Consider the following 23836-nt stretch of genomic DNA (forward strand, 5'->3'; position numbering starts at 1 on the left):
CTGACTCGGGTGTCAACCTCCCCTCTCCAGAGGACTGCCTTTGGAAAACATAAAATTGTAAACTCTCTCTGCCTCTTCCAGGTGTAAATCTTCTTCCAGCCACTGGCCAGTTCCACAGCCCAGGAAATGTGCTTCTTCAGGCCTGGGAGCTGCCTTGGAAAATGAGGCATCGAGAAAGAAATGGCCCAGCCCCCCAAGCCCTGTGGAGGGTTAGGGGGCCTCTGACGAGGGTTAGGGGGCTGGCCCCCTGCTGAGGCCTCCAGGGCTCTCCCACCTGCTCGGTGGCCCCTCAGGCTCCTCAGCCCTCCTGCCATGTGCTGCAGAGGAGCTGGGTGCTCTCCCTTACCGCATGGTCTTGAATAAAGCCTTTCTTGCTTGTTTAAAACCGTCTGATACAATTTTTGTCACTCCAATTACTTGTTCTCATAAGAGACTGTGCATTGGGGTGGTCATCCACACCCTGTGGGTGGAGACGGGGTCCTGAGGCCCACCTGCATCCGTCACCAGGGTGTGCACAGAGAGAGTTTTGGGGTCACCAAAGAAGCATCCACTCGACACTAAGAAATGAAGGATGAAAAAAGCAACACCTACAAAATTTAAAAATAAAGGTAAACGAAATGGCACCTAAGAGTGTGATTAACATAAACGAGAATAACAGATGTGCACACATGCACGTGTCCGCCCTCCCAGGTAGAGACACCCCTAAATCACATCAGAACCTTCTACAGGGCCAGAGCGGTGACAGCAAGGGACACAGAGAATGGGGATGAAGGGAAAGGACAAAGAAACCCACCTGGAACAATGGGTTACCTTGGTGGAGACAGCATCCTGTCCGGTGGGGCAACCGGGGCAGTGACCCCTCCAGGTACCTAGGCAGAGAGTCACACAAGGGGCTGAGAACCCACAATATGAGAGGGTGGGTTCTCGGCTGAGCTCCAGGAGTGATTTGGGGATTAAGAGAATGGCCACATCAGGAACCCCACCCCTGAGGTCCCCTGGCCCCCACCATGCTGCATTCCTGGGTCATTCCAGGCCCTAGCTGCTGTTGCCACCCCTGCTGCTGCAGAAACCCGGGTCCCATTTAAACCCTGATATGGTTTGTCTGTTTCACCACCCAAGTCTTATCTTGAACTGTAGCTCCCACAATTCCCATGTGTTGTGGGAGGGACCTGGTGGGAGGTGATTGAATCATGCGGGCAGGTCTTTCCTGTACTGTTCTCATGATGGTCTCATGAGATCTCCTGGCTTTCTAAGGAGGAGTTTTCCTGCACAAGCTCTCTTCTCTTGCCTGCCACCATGTGAGACGTGTCTTTCACCTTCTGCCAGGATTGTGAAGCCTCCCCAGTCAAGTGGAACTGTAAGTCCAATAAGCCTCTTTCTTTTGTAAATTGCCCAGTCTCGGGTGTGTCTTTCTCAGCGGCATGAAAATGGACTAATACAAACTCCCTCTGGTGAGGGCCAGTTGTGGCTGCTCAGCCGCTGTGGAAACCTGGGTTCGCTGCCGCAGACTCAGTGGTGTTTCCAATTCCAGTTCTGGCCTGAGAGATGATTGATGGGCTTTTGATCATAGAGTTAGAAATACACACATTTATATTAAGAAAGTAGCCAAGAAGCCATCACTGTGTGCCCCATAAAAAGTAAATGCTAATTTTTTTGTGAGAGAACTGAAATCTCCGATGTGGTGTTTGGAACATGGAGCCACTTGATAGGAAGGCAAGGAAGGCCCCAAAATGCAGCCCTGATGGAAGTTCAAACATCCTGGTAGGCAACAGAGCAACAGAAATAGAAAAGGAGAAAAATAACAGAAAACCAAATGAGGAGCCATGGACAAAGAAACCCAGGATGGAGCAGGTGCGGCTGTCACCTAAGGACGGAGCAGGTGCGGCTGTCACCTAAGGACGGAGCAGGTGCGGCTGTCACCTAAGGACGGAGCAGGTGCGGCTGTCACCTAAGGACGGAGCAGGTGCGGCTGTCACCTAAGGACGGTGCAGGTGCGGCTGTCACCTAAGGACGGAGCAGGTGCGGCTGTCACCTAAGGACGGAGCAGGTGCGGCTGTCACCTAAGGACGGAGCAGGTGCGGCTGTCACCTAAGGACGGAGCAGGTGCGGCTGTCACCTAAGGACGGAGCAGGTGCGGCTGTCACCTAAGGACGGAGCAGGTGCGGCTGTCACCTAAGGACGGAGCAGGTGCGGCTGTCACCTAAGGATGGAGCAGGTGCGGCTGTCACCTAAGGATGGAGCAGGTAGTGGCTGTCACCTAAGGATGGAGCAGGTAGTGGCTGTCACCTAAGGATGGAGCAGGTGTGGCTGTCACCTAAGGATGGAGCAGGTGCCGCTGTCACCTAAGGATGGAGCAGGTGCGGCTGTCACCTAAGGATGGAGCAGGTGCGGCTGTCACCTAAGGATGGAGCAGGTGCGGCTGTCACCTAAGGATGGAGCAGGTGCGGCTGTTACCTAAGGATGGAGCAGGTGCGGCTGTTACCTAAGGATGGAGCAGGTAGTGGCTGTTACCTAAGGATGGAGCAGGTGCGGCTGTTACCTAAGGATGGAGCAGGTAGTGGCTGTTACCTAAGGATGGAGCAGGTGTGGCTGTTACCCATGAACTAAATGCAGCTCCACATCAGAGAAGAGAACACAGTGAATACAGCAGTGCTTGAATTGACATACTTCACATTTAGAAACATACCTTCTATAGTCACAATTTCATTTGCCAAATTAGACACACTTTGCTGACACTTGTGTAGGTTTTATTGCTTTGGATGAAGGCAATCTATCATAGCATAATCGGTTTTGCCCTCCCACGGAGCTTCTCAGGACACTGTTTAATCAGACTTCCTTAAAGCTCCCCTAAAAGAGGTCTCCTCCCTCCCCGATACTGACATCTGAGAAACCCAAGGTGCTCACACAAATTTAAGATATTCATCACCTTTCCCAAATTTATGGCTCTGGCTCCTTTCACACCCTGACATGGGGCATTTTGGTCGGCAATGCCCTCCCAACCCCAGTGCCGCCTCTGATCAAATTCCACCTGGTTCCTTGGCTTTCCTTTCCCATAAATATCATCGAAACACTCAGCTTGCCTCCTGATGGAGAGAGTGATTTTATGCAAATTTCCTTACTCATCATTAATTTTAAAGAACAACATTCATCAAGGAAGAAAAACTGTTTCTAAAAGGCACACACATCTTATATAAAACATTGCTTAATACAAGAAGATCTGATTTTGTGGGAACCATTGCTTTGAAGCGGTTTCTATATCCAGTAATTTGATGCTATTCTGTGGGACTTTAAGACAGAGAGCCTCTGCTAGCAGAACTGGGGCGGGCACACAGGGAACTGGAGTGGGCCCGTAAGAAACTGGGGTGAGTACACGGGGAACTGGAGTGGGCACACAGGGAACTGGGGTGGGCACGCCGGTTCAGAGCTGCCCACGTTTGTTCTCAGCTTGCACATCCCAGAATGCATTTTCATATCACGCTGTAACAATTACAGACGTCCTTCACAAGGCAAGGGCTGATAAATGTGCAATTCCGGGGAATCTGAAATGAACATCTGGAAAGGAGAAGGCAGCCTGGCCAAATGAATGTGCTCATCAGACACACTCGCCAAGGTCTCCCTCATCTGGCGACCTTGTTCCTCCTAGAAGCAGGGGCCCCTCAGAGCCGCCAGAAGTTGGGGAGGGGCCTCCATAGACATCTGGCTGAGGCTTCACTCTGAGCCTCCTTAGCCATCAGTGAAGGGGCGTGGGGATGCAGTGAGCCTGGACCTTCCTGCAGGATGCAGCACTGGGGGGTGCGGGGTCACCTGTGGCCCCCCAAGCCCAGCTGTGGAAACCTGAGTTCATCCCTAACAGGAGCTGGGCTTCCCTTGGGATCTTCTTTCCTGACACACACTCCATGTCAAGGGGTCGCTAACACAGAACTGGCTTGGTGTCAAAAATAGCTGCAACCTTTTTTGCACCCCTTGAATATGCAAAATCAGGTAGACAGTCATCTGAACTCTCCACACCCAGCGTCACCTCCACACAGACCACACAGGGGCCCTCAGTCCAGCCTTGTGGACAAGTCCCCAGGCTGTTATGGTGTCAGAGGCAAAATTACAACAAATCTAGTTTAAAGACTGAATTGGCTTCTATTTGTGATTCTAGACTTGGGAACACCTGGCCTTGGAAGCAGGATGGGTGCAGTGAACTGAGCGATGGTGTCCCATGAACTGAGCGGGGGTGTCCCACGAACTGAGCGATGGTGTCCTGTTAACTGAGCAATGGTGTTTCGTGAACTGAGTGGGGGTGTCCTGCGAACTCAGCGGGGTTGTCCTGTGAACTGGGTGGGGTGTCCTGTGAACTGAGTGGGGGTGTCCCGTGAACTGAGCGATGGTGTCCCGTGAACTGAGTGGGGGTGTCCCATTAACTGAGCGGGGGTGTCCCGTGAACTCAGTGGGGGTGTCCCGTGAACTGAGCGATGGTGTCCCATGAACTGAGCGGGGGTGTCCCGTGAACTGAGCGGGGGTGTCCCGTGAGCTGAGCGGGGGTGTCCCGCGAGCTGAGCGGGGGTGTCCCGTGAACTGAGGCTCTGCAGATAGAAGAGCCTCTGGAGAGCAGGAATGAAACACAGAAGGCAGGTGGGTCGTTTCCAGGCTACTTTCCTTCAAGGGTTAAAAAATAGAGGGCTTCTGTGTTAGGTGGACTCAGGTTGATTTCAATGGCCTGAGATTTTTTGAAAACTGCCCATTTCCACCGTCAGTTTGGTGATGTGGGCCTTAGCACGGGGGACTCCATTCTGGCTTGGTCGGTTCTGCTGGGCCTAGACCAGGACACTATTCAAAGGCTGGTCCAAAGTTGTTAACCAATTTTGTTTAATAACCGCATTATTGCATACTATGGAGATTAATTTGGTATTAATTTGCAGTAGTTTGCTTTAAGATAAGATTTTAATTACATTCTCCAGAACAACCACTGAGCAAGTAAATTAAAAAGGAGTAAAAGGAACATCAAAATAATTAAAATTGTATAAATGAAATATCTATTTAACATAAAAGTAGGCAGTAAAAGAAGAGTAAAGAAACAAAACAGATACAAGCCATAGAGAAAACAACTGGTAAAACAGTGGACGCAAATCCCACCTTTTCAGTGATCACATTCAGTGGAATCGCGGCCAGAAAGCAAAGGGCGGCAGAACAGGAAGCAGCGCAGCCCAGAGATGGGCTTCCCACAGCAGAGAGAGACGCCAGGGCGGCGACGGGCTTCCCACAGCAGAGAGAGACGCCGGGGCCCCGACGGGCTTCCCACAGCAGAGACGCCGGGGCGGCGACGGGCTTCCCACAGCAGAGAGAGACGCCGGGGCCCCGACGGGCTTCCCACAGCAGAGAGAGACGCCGGGGCGGCGACGGGCTTCCCACAGCAGAGAGAGACGCCGGGGCGGCGACGGGCTTCCCACAGCAGAGACGCCAGGGCGGCGACGGGCTTCCCACAGCAGAGAGAGACGCCGGGGCGGCGACGGGCTTCCCACAGCAGAGAGAGACGCCGGGGCGGCGACGGGCTTCCCACAGCAGAGAGAGACGCCGGGGCGGCGACGGGCTTCCCACAGCAGAGAGAGACGCCGGGGCGGCGACGGGCTTCCCACAGCAGAGAGAGACGCCGGGGCGGCGACGGGCTTCCCACAGCAGAGAGAGACGCCGGGGCCGCGACGGGCTTCCCACAGCAGAGAGAGACGCCGGGGCCGCGACGGGCTTCCCACAGCAGAGAGAGACGCCGGGGCCGCGACGGGCTTCCCACAGCAGAGAGAGACGCCGGGGCCGCGACGGGCTTCCCACAGCAGAGAGAGACGCCGGGGCCGCGACGGGCTTCCCACAGCAGAGAGAGACGCCGGGGCCGCGACGGGCTTCCCACAGCAGAGAGAGACGCCGGGGCCGCGACGGGCTTCCCACAGCAGAGAGAGACGCCGGGGCCGCGACGGGCTTCCCACAGCAGAGAGAGACGCCGGGGCCGCGACGGGCTTCCCACAGCAGAGAGAGACGCCGGGGCCGCGACGGGCTTCCCACAGCAGAGAGAGACGCCGGGGCCGCGACGGGCTTCCCACAGCAGAGAGAGACGCCGGGGCGGCGACGGGCTTCCCACAGCAGAGACGCCAGGGCGGCGACGGGCTTCCCACAGCAGAGAGAGACGCCGGGGCGGCGACGGGCTTCCCACAGCAGAGAGAGACGCCGGGGCGGCGACGGGCTTCCCACAGCAGAGAGAGACGCCGGGGCGGCGACGGGCTTCCCACAGCAGAGAGAGACGCCGGGGCGGCGACGGGCTTCCCACAGCAGAGAGAGACGCCGGGGCGGCGACGGGCTTCCCACAGCAGAGAGAGACGCCGGGGCCGCGACGGGCTTCCCACAGCAGAGAGAGACGCCGGGGCCGCGACGGGCTTCCCACAGCAGAGAGAGACGCCGGGGCCGCGACGGGCTTCCCACAGCAGAGAGAGACGCCGGGGCCGCGACGGGCTTCCCACAGCAGAGAGAGACGCCGGGGCCGCGACGGGCTTCCCACAGCAGAGAGAGACGCCGGGGCCCCGACGGGCTTCCCACAGCAGAGAGAGACGCCGGGGCCGCGACGGGCTTCCCACAGCAGAGAGAGACGCCGGGGCCGCGACGGGCTTCCCACAGCAGAGACGCCAGGGCGGCGACGGGCTTCCCACAGCAGAGAGAGACGCCGGGGCCGCGACGGGCTTCCCACAGCAGAGAGAGACGCGGGGGCCGCGATGGGCTTCCCACAGCAGAGAGAGACGCCGGGGCGGCGATGGGCTTCCCACAGCAGAGACGCGTCAGAGTCCAACGGGGAAAGGTGGAAAAAGACGAACCGTGTAAACAATAATCAAAAGGGACATCGGGTGGCTGAATGCAGACAAAATAGACTTTAAGCCAAAAGTCGTTGTTTGAGACACCAAAAGGACATTTTATAAAAACAAAAAGTCAATCTCTCCCAAGACATAACAAATATGGACACATATCACCCAACACCAGAGCCCAAAGTATGCAAAGTAAAAACGGACAGAATTAAAGGGAGAAATATATGGACACACATCACCTAACACCAGAGCCCCAAAATACACAACGTAAAAAACGACAGAATTAAAGGGAGAAATAGACAATCTGACAGTGAACGTTGGTGACTTCACTGGTTCCACCTTGAATGAGTGATGGAGCCACTAGGTAGAAGATCAACAGACAGGAATGAACCCCGTGAACCAACCAGTGGATCCAGCATATGAGCCTCTGCCAAACGGTCCACGCACAGCCGCAGCCACGTTCCTCTCGAGAGGAGAGCGAGACATTCTCCAGGGTGGACCACATACCAGAGCCTGAAGAAGCCTCAGGAAATGGAGAAGGACTGAGATGCGAAAGTTATGCTCCCTGAACAAAACGGAATGATAGGAGGAATCAATACCAGGAAGGAACTTGGGAAATTCAAAAACAGGTGAAACAATGCAAATAACCAAAGAATTCAAGAACACAATTTAATAAAATTATAAAATAACTGAATACTAATTAAAAGGCAAACACAAGATACTAAAATTTATGGGAAATAGTACTTAGGAGAAAATTTAAAGGTAAAAATGCCTGTATTTAAAAAGAAATATTTCAAGTCAATAACGTAATCTTCAATCTTAAGAAATGAGAAGAATAAACACAACTCATGTGCAGCAGACACAAGGAAGGAAATAAAGATACAATGGGGGGTAAATTAAATAGAGAATTAAACAACAGTAGCAACAATTCTTGAAACCAAAAGTTAGTTTTTGAAAACCTCAGCAAATTTAACAAACCTTTAGATAGGCTGACCGAGGAATAATAAAGATTAAAATTACTAAAATCAGCAATGAAATAAAGGGCATTACTACTGACCTTAGGAAATGAGAAGGATTATAAGCAAATATAATAAATAATTGTATGCTAAAAATTAGATAAACTAAAAGAAGTTGACAAATTTCTGGAAAATCTCCAAAAGAAATAGAAAATCTAAATAGAGCAATAACAGCAAAGAGATTGGATTAGTAATCAATAAACTTTCCACAAAGAAAAGGCCAGCCCCAGATAGCTTCATGCATGAATTCTACTAAATATTTAAAGAAGAATTAATACCAGTCACTCAAAACATGTCAAAAGGCCAAAACCAAAACAGAAGAAGAGAGAATATTCTCAACTCATTCATTCCATAGTCCCAGGATTACCCTGGTACCAAAACTGCACAGAGAACTCACAAGATAATAATCGATATCCCTTATGAACAGAGATACAAATATTGGCAAAAATATTAGCAAATTGAATCCAGCAGTATATAAGAAGGAATTATACACCATGAATGACTGGGATTAACTTCAGGAATGCACAGTTGATTTAACATAAGGAAACAAATGAAAGAAATACACTGTATTAAAAGAATTTTAAAAACCATAATGATCTCAAAAGATGCAAAAAAATTCATTTGACAAAATCCAACATCTTTTTAAGGATAAAAGATGAATGAGCTAAACATAGAAGGAAACTTCCTCAATCTGATAAAATCCTTCTAAGAAAAGCCCACAGCACACTTAAATTTGAAAGACCAAATGCTTTCCTCTTAAGATCAGGAACAGTACAAGGACGTTCACACTCTCAACTTCTATTGAACATTGTCATCGATGTTCCTGTGAGGCAATCAGGCAAGGCAATGAAATGCAAGTCATCCGGATTGGAAGAAAGAAGTCAAACTCCTGCGATAGTTTGCTGAGAATGATGGTTTCCAGCTGCATCCATGTCCCTGCAAAGGACATGAACTCATCATTTTTTATGGCCGCATAGTATTCCATGGTGTATATGTGCCGCATTTTCTTAATCCAGTCTATCATTGTTGGATGTTTGGGTTGGTTCCAAGTCTTTGCTATTGTGAATAGTGCCACAATAAACATACGTGTGCATGTGTCTTTATAGCATTAGGAGATATACCTAATGCTAAACGACGAGTTAATGGGTGCAGCACACCAACATGGCACATGTATACATATGTAACAAACCTGCACATTGTGCACATGTACCCTAAAACTTAAAGTATAATTAAAAAAAAAAAAGAAGTCAAACTCTATTATGGATGACATGAACTTGTATATGGAAATCTCTAGAAACACACACACAATTTTAATGAATAAATGACTTCAGAAATGTTGCTGGGTACATGAACAATATACAAAAATCAATTGTAGACCTATATGATGGCAATAAAAAATTCAAAAATCAAATTAAAACAATTTCATTTACAATAGCATCGATGAATCAAATAGGAAGAAATATAACAAAAAAGTTATGACTTGTTACTGTAAACTACAAAACACTGTTTAAAAAATTAGATACATAGAATGATATTTTATGCTTATGGATTGGAAAACTTAACACTGTTAAGGTCAGATTGATCTGCAGATTCAACAAAATCCCTTTCAAAAATTTCAATTCAGCTGCTTTACTTCTAGAAATTGACTAGTTAATCCTAAAATTCATATGGAAATATAAGGAGCTACAAACACCAAAAACAATCTTAAAGAAAATTTTAAACAAAGTTGTTGGATTCGTGCTTCATGATTTCAAAGTGGCACGGCCAAGCTACAGTAGTAAAAACAGTATGACAGAGGCATAAAGATAGATACATACATCAATGAAATTGAACTGAAAGTCTAGAAATAAGCCCTTATATTTATGGCCAATTGATTTTTGACAAGTGTGCCAATGTAATTCAAGGAGGAAAGAATGGTCTTTACAACAAATGGTACTAGGACAACTGGATATCCACCTGCAAAAGAATGTAATTTGATTTCTACTTCACACCATATACAATTTTAATTCAAAATGAATCATAGGTCTAAAAGTAAGGTTAAAACTATAAAACTTTTAGCAGAAAACATAGGAGTACATTCTATGTGACCTTGGATTTGGCGATGATTTATTAGAACTGACACCAAAAGCACAAGCAACAAAAGACACATCAGATAATTTGGACTTTATCACAATTATGTAAATATTCAAAATAAATTTAAAGATTATTTTGCAGTTTCAAAAGACACCCTCAAGTATGTGTAAAGACAACACACAGAATGGGAGAAAATATTTGCAAATCACAAATCTGATAAAGCATTGGTATAAAAATATATAAAGAATGCTAATAACCAGTGATAAAAAGAAATACAAGCAAATTAAATGAACAAAAACTAGATAGTTCTCCTAAAAAGATATACAGATGACCCATAAGCCTTTGAAAATGCTCAAAATTATTAATTAGGAAAATGCAAATTAAACCACAATAAAACATCACTTCACAACAACTACATTGACACGAGAGAGAGAGAGAGAGAGAGAGGTGAAAATATCAGAAGCTTCAATCATTGCTAATGGAAATGGAAAATGCAGCCACTTTGGAAAACAGTTTGGCAGATCCTCAAAACTGCAACAGAGTTACCATATAATTCAGCTATTTCATTCCTGAATGTATACTCAGGAGAACTGTGGTAATATTCACACACAAAAGCTGGTACACAAATGTTCATAGCAACATTTGGTATTGATCATAATACCAAAAAAAGGAAACACATCAAATGTTCAACAACTGATAAATGGAGAACCAAAATGTGGTATATTCATACAACAGATTATTATCAGCAATAAAAAGAAATGAAAAAATGTTGTAAAATAGTTGCACCATCAAAACATCACTTTAAATGAAATAAACCAAAGATTCTATTTACATGAAATGTTAAGATTCCATTTGCATGAAATGTCTATAATCAGCAAATCCACAGAGGCAGAAAGTAGATTTGTGGTCGCCAGGGCTTGGGGGAGAGGGAGGAAGGGGAATGACTGCTATTGAGTCCAAGGTTCATTTTAGGATGATTTAAATGTTGTAAAATTATATAGCAGTGATGGTTGGACATCTCTATGAATACACTAAAAATGTTGAAGTGTATAGTTGAAAGTGATGACGATCGTGGTCTGTGAATTACATCTTAACAAGCCTATAATTTAACAGAAATTTGCAGGTAGTCACTATTATTGGAATCATAACATAGAGAAGAATAATGAATAAGCTTCAATAAACTGTGTTATGAATATGAATCTGGAACAAAGAATGAACGACGAGAACACATGGACACAGGAAGGGGAACATCACACACCGGGGCCTGTTGTGGGGTTGGGGGAGCGGGGAGGGATAGCATTAGGAGATATACCTAATGCTAAATGACGAGTTAATGGGTGCAGCATACCAGCATGGCACATGTATACATATGTAACAAACCTGCACGTTGTGCACATGTACCCTAAAACTTAAAGTATAATCATAATAAAATTTAAAAAAAAAAGAATGAAATACAGAGCCTGCAGCCTGAGTTCTAAGCTCCATTATATTTTGGCAGCCAATGACATACTGAACATCCAGTGGTGATTCTCCACCGTGTCTCTTCTGGACTCAAGGGTAGCCAATGATAGATACTGAACATCGGGTGGCAATTCTCTGCCGTGTCTCTTTTGGACGCAAGGGTGTGATGGGGATTTGCCGGGAACTTGTGCTTCCTCCATGGGTTAATGAGGGGCTAGTCATTTACAGACTGGTCGGGGGCAGTGCCTGACACTCAGGGGCCTGGGGCAGTAGGGAGGGTCAGATTTTGACATTTTAGGGAGTTTGGTATTGACTTGAGATGAGAGAGGTCGCCGAGGACTGTGATGGTCGCTCTTGTATTTGAACAAAATGACTGCTGCCAAGGTGTAGGACTGATGGAGGGAGACCCTCAGTGTGGACAGCACTGCCCCAGACACCTTGCAGCGTCACAGATGGGCACTGCTGCAGTCACAAGGGGGTACCCACCACTGGCAGGAGCAGGAGAGGGCAAAGCAGGCAGCATCCAGGGCTCTCATGACCAGGAGACAAGGAGAATGGAAAGGTGGTCACTGGGATTCTCGCCTGGGTGACTCCAAAACTGGGGGCGTGGTTAACTAAGATCTGGAATTGGAGGGAAGAACCACATTTAAACATAAATGATCTTTTTAAATATAAGGATGATGATGATGATAGTGTGTGTCTGTTTTGATGCATGTCACATTAAAATCTGGGGGTCTGTGAGCCATGAAGTTGACAATTTCCAATAAGCATAAAGTGTGTTTCCTTAGCTGAGAAAATTATTTACAATAAAGGGAATGCTAATGTATGTTTCATTGCTATGTGCAAGGAAGCTGAAGTTACTGATACATAATTTCTCCCAAGGAGAATTGTGGCTTCAGTGGAGCCGAGAGATGTATCCTTGGGAAACCAGCATATTTAGATACAGCTTAAGAAACAGGTGCCCCTGAAAACACAACCTGAGCCCACTTGGAGACATGAGCAGCCTTTGACTATTTGGAGGCCCAAATAGACCTCCAGCAGCAGGGATGGGATGGGGCCCTCTGTGGAGCTTCGAGGGACAGATATGGGCCACAGAGTGTAGATGGCTCTGTGAAGACAGGAGGTGTTTGGAGAAAATAAAGGACAAAGTGGACAGAGGGACGGAGACACAGAGAGACAGATATACAGACACACAGACAAGATAGAAGGACAGGGGACAGAAGGAGAGGGGACAGGGGACAGAGGGGCTGGTTCTTCCCCCAACTCTTTGTTCCCTCTTCTTCTTTTGCAATGAGCTAAGCCATCCTCTTAAACTATAAAATAGTTGTCACGCATCCTGCAAAACTTTTGTTCCTTAAGTTATGTTAGGGTGTAATTTTCTCACATCTCAGTCTTTCCAAAGAATATTTACTCTCCTTAGAAATTAATTACAAGTCCTTTTTATAGAGACTACTCCCTAGTTGAAAAAGTATTGCTGAAAAATTATATGCTGTCATTGACTTATGACTGATCAATTGATGTCATTTGACAATTATAATTCATACCGTATTGCCACTTACAGCTAAGTGTAGTTATTTACTTAGCACTAAATTGTTTTGAAGATTACTTAGAGCAGTACCAATTTATTGTATGGGATGGTATAATGGCATTCGATGGCATAAAATACTACATGCCTTTATCATCCTTGTTATATTTTATTACAACACTTAATTTTCCATTGAAATATGTATGACAGCAATTTTGCTGCATAAAAGAGAATTTTATATTTTAAAACTATGACTTTCCCTTGAGAGATAACGTAATGCCTTTGAACGCGGCAGGAGCCCTGCACGATGGCTGTACATGTGGAGGCAGCGGGTGAAGCCTCAATCCTGTCACCTGCTCCGTAAACAAGCACTCGATGGGCTGGAGCACACACGAAGCTTCTCTGCAAACTTTGGCTGCCCACTCGGATTTTCAGCAGCACAAGGCCATTGTTAATGAGATGCTAAATGTTCTACCCTCAGAGCTGCGCCCCTCGATGACAGAGAAGGAATAGAAAGTAAGGTTTGATTGAATGGCATTTAGTTATCCATGCTCGCCATGTTTAAACACCTCAGGCAGGGGTGGAGGGGGCTCCCTCTTCCTTTTTACACTTTGACTTTTTGGCTTGGACACTTGATGTGGCTCTGTGACAGTCCTGAGTGGCTTCATTCCTGGTGACTGCCTGTGGACGTGCTCCTGCCAGGCTCACCTCAGAGGAAGCAGAGGTCGCTGAGGTGTGCAGTCACTAGAGCTGTGGATGACTTCAGCCCCCAGGGCCCAGAGTACATGTTTGCCAAAATGTGGAGGCAACATGCATGGCCCTGAACACCAACTGAGAGTAAGATGGAGACCAAGAGCAACCAGCAGGAGTTTGACCTCTGGATCGAGCCATGCCTGAAGCCTCCCCTTTTTGAACTGTCCAGTTAATGAGAGTTCATTTTGTCCCTTTTTTGCATAAGTGCATTTTGGCTGATTTCCCTCACTCGTAACCAAAGCTTTTTGATGCAGAGATGGTACTGGATGTGGGTCTGTTCACATCACAAGCTTCAAAGGGGCAATGAGCAGAGTTAAGTGTCTCCTGGCTGGAGAGGGTTGAAGCTTTGTCATGAGGTAGGAAGACTCCTGCCAGACCTCAACCTGGCAGGTGATAGCCCGTGGGGTTCCCGACAGCTATGCATTCCCAGAGAAAGGGCAGCTCAGGGGAGTTTGTGGTTTGGAGAGAAATGGTGCGTCCAGCTGATGTCAGAGGAGACAAGGACGAGCTCCAGCCCCAGTTAGGTTCCGGGAGTGCACAGCCCACACTCCTGGGTGTGAGCAGGACGGGAGCCTGGAGCCAGGGCCAGCATTCACCCACAGTTAGGTTCCGGGACTGCATGGCCCACACTCCTGGGTGTGAGCAGGACGGGAGCCTGGAGCCAGGGGTCCTTCCAGTCCATGACAAGGAGGCTGGGCTTGCTCTGAACAGAGCCGGAGGCCAGACTGGCTTGAATGGGGGAAGAGGAGCAGCGGCCGGAGAAGTGTGGGGGTTGGGCGGGGTCGGAGGGCTTCCGAAGGGCTGGCCGCATCTCTTAGATAACAAGCGGGAACAACGCGGGACCCACTGGGAGCAGGTGTTTGTCCCGGCCTTGGAAGCGGTGCTGGGACCCTTACTCAGGTCAGCAGGCCCGGGAGGCCATGGCCCCCATGGCTCCTGACTCAGAGCTGGACGAGGTTCTACGGTTCCAGGGTAGGATCGGTCCCTCCCACCATTTGTGCAGAGCCAGGGGCCTGCGAGACCCAGAAGAAAGCTGTGCCCTTGCTCCTGGCGGCTTGTCCCAAGTGGGCGGCTCTGGGCCTGGTCGCCCAAGGGCTTTGCGGCTGACATCCTTCTCTCCATGGCGCCCTGGGACCTGCCCTGCTCAGCACCATTCCCTAGGTAACGGGGGGACCTGGGGTGTGCTGCCAGGAGCAGGCGGAGGAGCAAGCCCCCTCTTCCCAGGCTCCACCCTTTAGGCCCTGACTGGGAATGGTGCTCCCCGGTGTGGCCGTTGTCTCCTCAGCCTGGGGAGCAGGCCCTCTCTCCGGATGGCCGAAGCGTGTCCCTCAGAACTAAGCTCTGGCCAGGCAGACCTCTGTCCCCATGTCTGTTTATGAACCTGCACTGGGACCAGAAGTTAAGAATCCAAGCATTCAAAATAAAAGCGGTAAAAAAATTTCCTAAACTTAAGAAACTGCACATTTTCTGGAACGCACAGTTAGGACGGGTTTATGAGGGGCAGTGTAAAGCGTGTTGCAAAGCCCCCAAAACCTAAAAAGGACCCAGAAAGTATTGACTGCATCCTCCTGGATATAATCTATGTGCGTTGCAAGCGCTAACACCGCCTGGCCAGCGAGAATGGCTGCTCGCACATCCTGTGGGCTTTATGATTTACTCTCATAGAAAAGACACACATATCTAAAAACACATATCACCAGCAGAGTTAATCACCTGTTGGACACACAATGCTGCCGCACACCCCAGATCTGGAGCCGCCTCCAGGTCTGCAGAGCCTGGCGGGGTCAGAGGCATCCATCTCTTCAAATGACGCTTTCTCATAATTCAACAGCCTTCAGCCTATGAACAATAATTTAGTTTTTGTAAAGAATAAAAAACACATCTTTTTATAAATTTGTTGAAAGGTAAAGTTCATTTTTTTTCTCATTCCCCTCTTCTTTCCATCTCTTCTTGATGATTATTTTTTGAGGTTACTTTAATCCAGGATTAAATACAGCAATTAGAAAATAACATGCATTAAATCTTACAGTATATTAGAGAAAATAGTCAAAATTAATAAAAGCAGAAAGAGTCCTCTTTTGTAAAGAAAAAAATGAAGAAACTAATAGTCTAGAAATATGCGTATGCATTTAGTGCATAAAAATGGAAAATGGAGGGTAATTCCGTGCAAGCTGGACACCTGTATTTGAATAAGTTTAGTAATGAAAAAGGGCCAACCTATTTTATTTTAAGATGAGGATTCAGGGGGACTGGAGGGCCGTGGGCATCTGTGTCTTCCAGAGGCAACCCTGGAATGAGTTTGTTTCCATTTCTTGCAGCAGCTGGCTTAGCTAACCACACAATCTGAAAGATGCCTGAAGGCAGTTAAACAGTCCTCACCTATTCAGCCGTAATTCACCCAATTAGGTGACAGGTCCGACCCGAAGGACCTGGAGAGGCTCTCACAGTCATCACATCTTCTTTTTGGCCAGTTGAGAGCTGGCTCCGACTCGGAGGCGTGGGGGGCCCTGCACAGACCCAGGGGAGCTGCTGGGACGGAGCCCACCTCAGGGGTCTGGGACGTTGCTTCAGACTCGCCTTTCAACGGAACATGCTGGGCTGACAGCCTTGTGGTTTGCCTGACTTTGAATCGGGTCTGTTTGGCATATTTGCTTAGAGACCTAGTCTTGAAGAGTTCGATGGTTTGGCTTCAGAAATTGTTTTAGAATATTTTCGAATAGGACAGAGTGATCAAGGGAAAAATGCTGAATAGGAAACACTACCATGTAAACGTGGAATCTTTTAAAGAGCTAAAATATTAAAGTACTGAAACAATATGAAGATGTTTGATTTACTTATTTTCACACATACAAGATGTGTGTGTATTTGTGAGTATATGTGTATCTGTGTGCATTCCTGTGTGTGTGCACCTGGGTGTGCACACCTGCGTACCTCTAAGCACCGTTCTAGCTGTGGGGAAATAGCAGTGAGCAATAGTCTTGCCCTCCTAAAGGGAGAGAGAAATAGGAGAAACGGGTAAGGAGCCTGGTACGGGTGGAGTGATAAACGCTGTGGAGAGCGAAGCAGAGGGGCTGGGGTCCCGGAACGCCAGGCAGGGTCCACACTGAAGTTTTAAATTTAGGGGATCGGGAGGGTTATTTTGGTCAAATAGGAGGGGAACCTGCAGGAGCTACTGTGCTCTGGACGAGGAATGAGGCTGGCAGGCCTGGCCGGGGCATCCAGCTCTGTGGACCTGAAGCTTCCGTGACGGTGGCACTCATTTAGGGATGACAAGCCTTAGAGCCAAAGGTGGAGGTGAGCGCGAGACCAGGTTGAGCAAAGCCCCATCGGCCACGAGGCTTCCTAGAGGGCAGGGGGACTGGAGGACACAGGAGCATGAGGGCAGGAGCCCTGAGAACAAGGGGCCATGCTGGCGGGCGAAGATGCGGCTGATTGTCTGGGAAGGGGAGGCCAGTGCTGGGTGAGGGCGTGAACCTGCGTGCCCTTACATTTTGTGGTAGCCATATTTACAAAAACGAAACAGTAACCGGTAAAATTCCTGCTGCCGATGTATTTTACTGAACTCAGTATATCAGAACAACTATCCACTCACCCTGAAATCAATGCGACACATCTTTGGACATTTGAGACTCTATGCCACATACCAAGTCTGTAAAATCCAACTTGTATTATACATCTATAGCCCCCGCCCCATTCAATCCAGGGCAGCATTGCAGTGCCGTGGCCCCGAGTCCACACTGCAGTGCTGCTGCCAGTGGCCCCCAGCAGCCCACATCAGAGCCTGGGTGCTGACGTCCTGGCAGGAGGAACTGGAGGCGCCAAAAGGAAATGCCTTCTTCAGTAGGGGAGTGTCCCCCGCCCCACTGCTCTGGGAACAGCTGCAGGCAGGTTCCCTCTCTCCAAGCACTCTCAGACAGTGCTGTGATGAGACCCTTGTCACAGGTATTTGTGGGGACTCTGTGTCTTCTAGGAAAGGCTCCCGGGTCGTGGTCTCCCTGACAAGAGTCCTGCACTATGCAGGTTGCTCTCCTGATCCTCAAATGTGTCCTGGAGCTTCCCCTGGACCCTGGACACCCCAGCACGTGGGTGAGCCGATGTCCAGTGCAGGCCACGCATGAAATGCATGCACAGTGGGAGCCAGTGGTCATCCTGGTCAGGGCCAGCCTGCAGTTACCCCTGCCTGGCAAATAAGACATGGAGGTCGGGAGGGCTGGTTCCCTACTCCTGGTCATGTCACGGGACATTCTGGAACTGAGGCTCCATGTCTAGAAGCAGTGCCTGCTGGTGTCCCTGTGAGCTTGGGGCCCATCTTCCAGGCCAGTCCTTGGTTCCTGCATAATCATTATGATACTGCCTTTCTTCTTCATAATTTTATAGAGGCTGACTTTATTTTCATTTCTCTGGTATATTTTTAAAAACAAAAAGCAAAGTAGAAAGAATAATATAAGACAAATACCATTTGTTTTCTACCCGATAATATTCTGTAATAATTGTAACTCTCTTTTAACAAAATAAAAAACATGAACTGTTGCAGGCAAACCCCTCTGTCACCCTCCACTGTCTTTGCCATTTCTGATCTTTGCCAGAATTGTCTTTTAAAATTTTATTAGTGGTGAAATATGGCAGTTTCCCACCTAAGATCGGAAGCAGCAGAGGGCTGCCTGTGCTCACCAGAGCCATTCACGATGGTGCCAGGAATCCTAGTCGGCTTACTCAGACAAGCAAAAAACACATCATGTTTGGAAAGAAAAGAGTGAGATTATCATTACTCACAGAGGGCATCATCATCTGTAGAAAATTCTGCATAACATGTAAACCAAAAATAAATTCTAAGCCCCCCAACAATCTAAACAGACCCCTCCCCTTGGCCGAGGGCATTCCAGAGTTAACCTGAAAAAATAGCTCAGCCCATGATGGGAATGGGGTTGACGAGCCTCGTTATTCCCTCTCCCATTTGGAATTCAGGAAAAGCTGACTAGCATTAATATCAACACAGATCTCTTAAGTCTGGGAAGAAACATTTACAGTCTATACCTGGAGGCTTCATTTGCATGATAAAACCTTGGTCTCTACAATCCCCTATCATAACCCAGACACTCCCTTCTATTGATAATAACCAATTGCCAATCAGAAAATCTTTAAATCTTAAATGACCTGGAAGTCCCCTACTTAGAGTTGTCCCACCCTTCGAGATGAAACCAACGTACATCTTACATGTGTTTGATTGATGCCTCATGTCTCCCTAAAAGGTAGAAAACTGAGCTGCCCCCGACCACCTGAGGCACATGTTCTCGGCATCTCCTGAGGCTGCGTCACAGGACATTGGCCACTCTCTTTTGGCTCAGAATAAATCTCTCCAAATACTTTACAGAGTTTGACTCTTTTCATTGACACAAAAAAATGCCTAGAACTAAGAGGGAAGTTACCAAGGCTGAGGATACGCAGAACAACTGTTTCTATAAACTTGCAATGAACAATTGGGAATTTACATTTAAATATCATTTATAAAGTCATCAAAATATGGAACATTTTGAGAAATTTTTGACAAATATTTTTAAGACTTGTAAAATGAAAACTAGAAAATATTGCTAAGATAAGTTTTAAAAGACCTAAATAAACAGAGAGGAAAACCATGTTCATGGACCAGATGACTGGATATTTGGATGGTGTCTCTCTCCTTAAATTAATCTGTTCAAAGCAATCCCAATAAAATCTCAGTAGGTTTTTTTTTTTGTAATTAACATCAATTTTCAGCTGCTTCTTAAATTCATAGAAAATAGCCAACAGGCTGAACAAAACTGGAAGGCTTACCTCATCTGATTTCAAGACTTCCTCTAAAGCAACTGCATTTGGTACTGTGGTATTGGCCTCAGATAGACACTCAGACCAAAGAGACAGAACAGAGCTCAGAAACAGGCCCATAGGTCCCATAGGTGTAGAGCTGACTTTTCAGCTGGGATGCTAGTGACTCTTGAGAGGAGCATGTGTGTGTTTTGTTTTTGCTCCTGGGATATTTCCTTTATTTCTTCTAAGCCTGGAAATGAAAAACACAATCAGGATCTAGTTAATCTATAGCAGGAAGTTTCTTAGAATATCTGGTCTAAAGGTGTAGAAAATCTGCATGGTTACTCATTCCTGAGTGTCTGCAGGGCTCTGGACATTCAGCCAGGCGCTTTGCATGCATCTTCTATTGAATCCTCCCAACAACTCTGAGGACATTTCTGCAACCAATCCTTTTACAGGAGCCCAGAGACTTGTGCAGCTCGTTCTCCAACACATCCCAAACCTGTGTCAGAGCAGAGAGTTGGTGTCAGGCCTGCGACCTCTCAGTAGCCCCAGATGGACTCATTTCAATGATTAACAAGTTCAAAGAATCCCAGACAGGAGATCAGCTACTAGAATCTCAACAATTAACACCCTCACCTGGGTGCTTCATTTAAATGTTAATAGCCTTGCAGTAAAGCTGCACAGGAAGGCGGGGCAAAATCAAGCCTGCCAAACATAATTTAAAAAAGACCCCAGGAGATGTGTTTGAGGCTGACAGATTCTTCTGTGCACCCAAATTGCCAGTGAGCCCGTCATTTCCCGATCTCCATGGCATGAAGGGAGGCCTGCTCTTCTTAGATGCTTCAACAAGAGACTGGTGAAGGAAGATTAGGCGTGGAAATGGATCCTGTGTCTCAGTGGCCTTGAATATTTGAGTTGAAAACATAATAAAACAAAAGAAGAGGGCTCCTCTCGGCATCCCCATCTTCCTTTTCTTACCTGGGATGAAGGGTGTGATATGCATTAACAAGAAACAGGAGGACCCTCCCCAGACACACCGAGGTGGGGGGGTGCAGTATGAGGGTGCCACGAGGACCCTCCCCAGACACACCCAGGTGGGTGGTGCAGTACCAGGGTGCCACGAGGACCCTCCCCAGACACACCCAGGTGGGTGGTGCAGTACCAGGGTGCCACAAGGACCCTCCCCAGACACACCCAGGTGGGTGGTGCAGTACCAGGGTGCCACGAGGACCCTCCCCAGAGGCACCCAGATGGGGGGTGCAGTACCAGGGTGCATGGCTCATTTTTTTATTTTTTATTTTTTAGTATTTATTGATTATTCTTGGGTGTTTCTTGGAGAGGGGGATGTGGCAGGGTCATAGGACAATAGTGGAGGGAAGGTCAGCAGACAAACAAGTGAACAGAAGTCTCTGGTTTTCCTAGGCAGAGGACCCTGTGGCCTTTTGCAGTGTTTGTGTCCCTGGGTACTTGAGATTAGGGAGTGGTGATGACTCTTAAGGAGCATGCTGCCTTCAAGCATCTGTTTAACAAAGCACATCTTGCACCGCCCTTAATCCATTTAACTCTGAGTGGACACATTACATGTTTCAGAGAGCACCGGGTTGGGGGTAAGGTCATAGATCAACAGCATCCCAAGGCAGAAGAATTTTTCTTAGTACAGAACAAAATGGAGTCTCCTATGTCTACTTCTTTCTACACAGACACAGCAACAATCTGATCTCTCTTTCTTTTCCCCACATTTCCCCCTTTTGTTTTTGACAAAACTGCCATCGTCATCATGGCCAGTTCTCGATGGTCGCTGTCTCTTCGGAGCTGTTGGGTACACCTGCAGAAAGGCTGTCACTTCACACTTGGAAGATTGCACAGCGGCCAGGCAGACGGGCTCCTCACTTCCCAGACGGGGTGGCCGGGCAGAGGCGCTCCTCACCTCCCAGACGGGGTGGCGGCCCGGCAGAGGCTGCAATCTTGGCACTTTGGGACGCCAAGGCAGGCGGCTGGGAGGTGGAGGTTGTAGTGACCCGAGATCACTCCACTGTGTGTGATGGAGTCTCACTCTGTCACCCAGGCTGCAGTGCAATGGTGCGATTCTGCAACCTCTGCCTCCTGGGTTCAAGCAATTCTCCTGCCCCAGCCTCCTGAGTAGCTGAGATTACAGGCATGCACCACCACACCCAACTAATTTTTATTTTGTAATTTTAGTAGAGACAGGGTTTCACCATGCTCATCTCAAACTCCTGACCTCAGATGATCCACCCACCTTGGCCTCCCAAAGTGCTGGGATTACACAGGTGTGAGCCACTGCACCTGGCCTCATTTCTTAAATTTTTCAGTTATGATTTTTCTAACACATTCAGCCTCATATGATGTCCTAAGGCAATGTGCACCTGATAATTTATTGATTGGAAAATGTAGTAAAATGTTTTACTATATTTCAGAATAAGTAGATTCACAATGATAAAGTAAAAATATCAGGAATGGTCAATATTTATTTCACTAAACATCTTCTAGGAAATAGTATCTTGCAATTTGTGAACCTCGAATGTCTGAGACAGGTCTCAGTCCATTTAGAAAGTTGATTTTGCCGAGATTGAGGACACGTGCCTGTGACCCAGCATCAGGAGGTCCTGACGACGTGTGCACAAGGTGGTCGGGGCACAGCTTGGTTTTGTACATTTTAGGGAGACAGGAGACATCAATTCATATATGTAAGATGTACATTGGATCCATCCAGAAAGGTGGGGACAACTCGAAGCAGGGAGGGGGCTTCCAGGTCACAGGAACGTAAGAGACAAATGGTTGTATTCTTTTGAGTTTCTGATGAGCCTTTGCAAAGGAAGCAATCAGATATGCTTTTGTCTCAGTGAGCAGAAAGATGACATTGTCTAGAGTGGGAGGCAGGTTTGCTCTGAGCAATTCCCAACTTGACTTTTCCCTTTAGCTTAGTGATCTTCCGGCCCCCAAATTTATTTTCTGTTCACAAATTGATACTATTGTTGACCGAAAAACCCCCCAAACTCTGTAAAATATGTAAAGAAGTTTCTTCTAAGCCAATATGAGTGACCATGGCCCGGGGAACAGTCTCAAGAGGTCCTGAGAAAGTGTGCCCAGGGAGTCGGGTCACCGCTCGGTTTTATACATTTTAGGGAGACAGACGTTACAGGCAAAGACATAGATCAATACGTGGAAGGTGTAAATTGGTTCTGCCTAAAGAGGTGGGACATCTCCAACTTGGGGTGCTTACAGGTCACAGGTGGATTCAAAGATTTTCTGATTGACAATTGGGTGAAAGAGCTAAACATTTTTTGAAGACTTGAAGTCACTAGAAAGAAAGGCTTGGGTTAAGATAAGGGGGTTGTGGAGACCACGGTTCTTGTTATGCAGATGAAGCCTCCCAGGTCACAGTCTTCAGAGAGAATAGAAGGTGAATGTCTCTTTTCAGACTTTGAAAGTGTCAGACTCTCATTTAATCTCCCTTAGATCCGGGAAAGGACTAGAAAGGAAGGCCTGGCTGCATTAATGGAGATTCTCTACAGATGCAAATTTCCCCCACAAAAGATGGCTTTGCAGGGCCGTATCAACATAGGTCAAAAAAATACAGTTTGGAGTGAAATATTTTGCTTTCCTACAGGGTCTTCAGGAACTGGATGTTGTGCCAGCCAGTTTTCTGTAATTAGTCATCTCAGAACAATTTTTCTCCCTGAGCTGCCGCCCCTCCCAAGGCTCAGCTTGGAGGACACCAACAATGAGCACCTCCTGGGCAGCCCTGAGGACCCACACATGGAGGCCGCATAGCCCAGCCCCTACCCTGAGGCACACCGTCTACACAAACCCCGGCCTGGACCCAGCCTCATGGCCCACAGGCAGGTCCTGAGGACACCCACAGCATTGCTGTGAGCCACTTCCTGCACAGTGCGCAGGATCAGGACACAGCTGCTGGAGCCTCCACCCTGAAAACCCCACTCTTCCCAGTGCCCAGAGGCCAGGGCAGGTCCCCAGCTGTGCACAGCGCTGTTTAACCCAGGCCCTTGCTCTTTGAGCCCAGCCTCTGGGAGAGTTTAACACAGAAAACGCCCTGCCCTGGCCTCCCAAGATGAAAATCTAGGTGGGGACGGGGGGCACAAGTGTAGTTAAACACCTGTGAGCAAAGCACTGCTGTGGACGGATTTGCGGGGAACACATTGACACCCTACCCTTTCCACACAGAGAAACACAAACATACTCATGCACACTCACACACATGCACACTCACACACATGCATGCACACTCACACGCATATACACATTCACACTCATACGCACAATGTTCACACACGCACAATGTTCACATTCACAATGCACATAATCACACATGCATTCACACTCACACGCATACACACACATGTTCACACACACAT

At 47.7% G+C, this 23836-nt stretch overlaps 1 long non-coding RNA gene across 1 annotated transcript in view; it reads right to left on the minus strand.

The window, feature by feature from the left end:
* Positions 1–6793: 6793 nt before the first annotated feature.
* The window catches only part of LOC129138593 (uncharacterized), a 35603-nt gene continuing 18560 nt past the window's right edge, over positions 6794–23836 (minus strand). The window contains exons 2-4 of the long non-coding RNA XR_008541905.1: positions 19467–19689; positions 7167–7392; positions 6794–6873 (exon numbers count right to left, since the gene is read on the minus strand). This is a non-coding gene — a long non-coding RNA (uncharacterized LOC129138593). The remainder of the gene's footprint in view (positions 6874–7166; positions 7393–19466; positions 19690–23836) is intronic.

This window comes from Pan troglodytes, chromosome X, assembly GCF_028858775.2.
Source record: "Pan troglodytes isolate AG18354 chromosome X, NHGRI_mPanTro3-v2.0_pri, whole genome shotgun sequence".
NCBI lineage: Eukaryota > Metazoa > Chordata > Mammalia > Primates > Hominidae > Pan > Pan troglodytes.